Below are 5,171 nucleotides of genomic sequence, written 5' to 3' on the forward strand. Positions count from 1 at the left end.
GTTTATGAATTTCAAACTCGCATTTAATTTTGATTAATTTTAAGCAAAAAATAACCCTAGCCTTCTTATACATTTTAAAATATAATTTTGAAGTCACGCAACCTCTCATAAGGAATATTTATTTTATTAAAAAAGACGATTGTTCCAAATAAGAAAAAGATTTATTTTCTTTTACAAGATTTACTTTATCATGTATTTAACATTTTAATATTTGATTATTAATTTTGTTATTTTCTATTTCAGCATGACCGTTTTCATACAATAAATTGTATTAGTAACTATGCTGGTTTTGATTCTTGTGGGAAGTAGCAGGTTTCGTACGTCTGTACGTAAAGATCTGGTAAACGGCCAGCCAAATGCCGTTGTACCGAAACAATGAAAACGGTAAGAAGTCCAGTCAGCCAGTCAAAGCCAGTGACAGTTACCGTATGTGTTGAATGTGAATAAAAATCTACACGTGACTATAGTTGTAATCAGTGTTAACAAAAGTGAAAATGGCACCTAAAAAGACTAGGTATGAATTATTGTCGGACAGATTGCCTAGGGCAGTTGAAGTGATAACTGAAGAGTTAGACAGAGTGATGCAGGTAGTTTCGGATACCGCAGACATCAATGTTAATCTCACCAAGGAATGCATCCTTGTTCATGATGCGAACTTAAATCTTGAACGTACCATGAGCGGTCTTCAACAGCTGGATGTGTTAATCCAAGATGATAATAACCTAAAAGATTTTTATAGTGACATTATCACGGCACGAAAGAACTATAGCGAGTTAAAACTTACATTAAATGCCATAGATGAGCTAAGAGCGATAAACAATGAGGTCTTAGTTCTTGGTGATGATCTCGCAGCTCACAAAAACAGTTTGCAACAACGTTGTATGCAGATAGTGAAAGTTATTATAGGTGATTACATACCTCTACCAACTAAAATTATCAGTGATATGACTAAACTGATGGAGACGCTGGCAAAGGCTAAGCAAGAGCCTGTTACGCCAGTCTCGGTAGATCCTATGCTGCCGTCATTTGGCGCTCAATCGTTTGCTGCCAGTCCGATGTTCTCGCCTCATGGGTACATGCCACGCCTAGACGAGAAACTCCTTCCCAGCTTCGATGGGCAAGAATCTTCTTATGCGCAATTTAAGGAGAATTTCCAGAAGCTTACTACTGGATATGAGCCCAGCTACCTGCAGATGGTGTTAAGTTGTGAACGAGTAATGAAGGATAAACCGTTGAGGCTGCAGTTGCAACAGATTGCCACGCATGCAGCGCAATGGACATATTTGGACCAATTGTTCAAATCTAGAACCAGACAGATGTTGTGTATTTACAACAACTGGGACAAGAAAGGTAAATTGTCCGAGAGCGGCCAGATTGTCAGCGCTCTTGCCGAGTTCTCAGGTGCCATCAACCAGCTCGAGCAGATAACCAAGGCTGATGGTAAGGACGCAGTCTCTACAAGCCAATGGCTCACGGTTTTATTGTTGGAGATGCTGTCTAAGAAACTGCCGAAAGAGTTTTCAGACAGGCTTGACCTTGCATTAGGGTCAATGGATGTTCCAAATGTGCCTAAGTTGCTGGATATATTGGAGCAACAGAGGGGCGCTCTTTTAATGCGCACCAGTCATGGCTTGGACACGCCGTCCAAGAAGAAGGGTAATCCTGCCGCAGCTGGTAAACCTGGTAAATCTAAGATGAAGCAGTCATGTTTTTTTAATGGCTGTAATGATATGCACTTACTTTACAAGTGCCCAAAATTTCATGACCTGTCAGTGCCAGACAGGAAGAGTTTTGTGGAGAGTGCTGGATGCTGTTGGCTTTGTTTGCAGAAAGGGCATAAATCTGTGGATTGCCCGAAGGCAGATGTAATAGGCGGATGCAAAGTGAACAATTGTGGTCAGACCCATAACAACCTTCTCCATGAGAGTGTTGATATGGTTGCCGCCGTCTATGAAGCACATACTTCCCCTGAGGCGAACCTAATGTTAATGTTACAACAATTAGACGTCGTTGATATTAATCGCCAGAAGGTCCCAGTGTCCGCCATGTGGGACACTGGTTCAACTATCCCAATGGTAACCCAGTCACTTGTTAATAAACTTCAGTTACCTTTTACTGGACGTTCAGCAAGAATTTCTCTAGCTGATGGTGAAGTTAAATGTCTCCCGACGGTCAAGCTATGTTTAGTTGATCGACACAAGAATTATCACATGTTAGAACCTGTGGTAGTGCCTCTCATTGGTCCTAAAGAGGCGATGTGCTCCATGAATCCTGTGGAGGCAGCTGTCTTATTTGATATGAAACCTGAAGATTTTACTTTGGTTAATGGGCAGGTGGATTTGCTCATTGGGCACCTGCGCCCGTCGATGTTTCCCTACTCTGAACGCTCAGTAGGAGAAACCATGCTTTACTCCAGCTTGTTTGGATCTGGATATTTTGCTGTGAGTGCTAATGGATTAGCAAAGAGTAGGTATGTTGTCTGCTCAGATTTTGAGTTGGAAAGTGAAGCTATAGGGTTTTTAAAACCAGAAAGCTCAGATGTTCAGCCGCAGCCGACTGTTGGTGCTGCTTGTGACGCTATTGATGAAACTGTTGGTTCTGCTTGTAACGCTGTTAATGAACTTGTTGGTTCTGCTTGTAAAGCTGTTGATGAACCTGTTGGTTCTGCTTGTAACGCTGTTGATGAACCTGTTGGTTCTGCTAGTGCTGCAGCCGTTGACAACATAGCTACGGCGGGTGTTGCCGTGGCTATTACTGATAATGATGTTATTTGTGCTGCAGTTAATCCTGATGATATTGGTGATGATGCTGTAGCCGTTGATAACATTGTTACGGCGGGTGTTGCCGTCGTCGTTCACAATGATGTTGCTAAATTTGTTTGTGTTCCAGCCGTTTCTGATAATAAGGTTGGTGCTGTTGTGAATCAAGAATCGACTTGGTTGCTGCCAAGCTTGCCGCCCGACACAGGGTAAGAGGCCTGCAATATGGCGGGTGGAAATATGGCGGGTGTTGCCGCCAGAAAGTTATTGAAAATTTTCAAACCACACATATCTAATCTACAACATAAACTATTTATGTGTGAAAATGATCTTTTAAAGAAAAAATATTACAAGTTATATGTTGAGCTTGTGAAAGGAACCTAAATGGGTTCTGTAAAGAATAAGTATTCATTATTCAACTAATTTTATTGTTCATATCTAAGCACAAAAATTCTACAAAACTGTTTAGACTTTTAAAGCAGATTTTAAAAGATTTTGTTTCTTTAAGTATGATTTCGAAAAGCAAAAGTTCGTGTGTATTAACTACCAAATGATTTTTGCAGATTTTTTAAATTGAGAAAAATAGATTTTTTTTACAAATTATTTTTCGAGGTATTTTTTCATGGTTCACGTTTACTTAAAAAATGTTATTTCTCAGATTCTCATATGAAATAATGCATTAAAGTAAAGAACACAACATGTAATATTATTATGATAATGTTTAAAATATTCCTCATTATTATTTTAAAAGATTATCGCAAAAAATCAAGATATTTGTTTAAATTTGTAAGCAAATCAAAGATTTTCTTTCATTCCGGAGGCAGAGATTTCTAACAATTCATGTACAAAAGTTTTTCTTTCACTCTGGGAGCTGGGATTCCTATTAATCCACGCGTAAAGATTTTTTTTTCATTCCGAGAGCAGAGATTCGTAGTAATATACGTACCTAGCGATTTGGGACAATTTTAAACCTTGAGAAAATACTTTTTAGCAATTATTTTCCTAGGTACATATATTTTTCGTTCATGTTTAAGCATTTATAATAATGAACACGATGTATGGTATTATTAAAATATTGATTATTATTTTATGTGAATGTCACAGAATTAATTTAAGATAAACTATGCATATTTTAAATTAACTACCTTCATTTTTATCGCATATATTAAAATTGAAGCAGTATTTTTTTTAAAAAGAAATTACCCATTTCTTAAGATTTATAATTGACGCAACACACCCCTCCTCAACCGAACTTTATATTAAAAAAATGTCCCAGACATTCAGACAATTGGGCGTTCAAATAGGACCTAGTGGTAGTTAGAATCAGTTGAGAACAAAATCTTAGCCGTTCCTTCTTACTAGATATAGCCATTTTAAGATTTTAGTCAAATTACACTAAATAACCTGATACAAACTTCATTCTACTTTGAAAATTTTAGTGTAATTGTAGTTGAACAGCCTCAAAATAGAGAATATTTGCTCCTCTGACCAAACTGACTGCCCGAAGTTCCTAATATTAAGTGCCTTATTGTGTTAACAGAAGTTGGGATTCGAACCCATTCCCAAAACCATCTAATAAGGAATAGCTGTATATTACAGCATGACAACAGTAATTTGTCTATAAGGCTCGGGCAATGAATGCCCCTCTGGATACCCTCTGCTAATCCTGGCTGTTATTGGTGATCAGCAGGGTCAGCTCCTTGTTGGACTTGTACCTGGGGTTCCCCACAGCCAGGCATCTGCACTGGAAGTTTGGCCTGGTCTTGACCACCATCCTTGTCCTCAGGGTTAGTTTGATGAGTATGGGCCTTCCCCAGGCTTGGCAGGGCTCGGGCCACTGGCTTAATGGGAGTGGGGGCAACCATGGCTTCTCTCCCAACTGATCTATACCATCAGCATGGGTCCATCAAACAGTAACTGTGTCCCCAACTCCATCAGAAAGAACCCTCCCAGGTTCAGGGTATGGTTCAAGAGGTACACCAGCATCTTGCATCCTAAGCCTAAGTGCGGCTCATCACTTGCAGCTATCCTTCCATGGCAGCTGTGCTGATCTGGGATTGTCAGGGGAGCATCTCATCATAGCTCTAACCTGATCTTGATCCTCCAGAAGATCATGGTGGTGTGTATCTTGAACCATGCTCTAAACCTGGGAGGGTTCTTTCTGAGGGAGTCAGTGGACACAGTTACTGTTTGATAGAGATGATGGTATGGATCAATTGGGAGAGTAGCCATGGTCGCCCCCACTCCCATTGAGCCAGTGGCCCCAGCCCTGCCAAGCCTGGGAAAGGCCAAGGGCCAGAGCTCCTCCCAACACCAGCGACTGAAGGCAAGATTTGCTCTGGCCGTACAATCAACTATCTGGCCAAGGCAGATATCATGAGGCCACTGGCAGCCACAGCCATTGTCTACATT

This window comes from Acartia tonsa, chromosome 13 (assembly GCF_053477335.1).
Source record: "Acartia tonsa isolate MP-2025a chromosome 13, ASM5347733v1, whole genome shotgun sequence".
NCBI lineage: Eukaryota > Metazoa > Arthropoda > Copepoda > Calanoida > Acartiidae > Acartia > Acartia tonsa.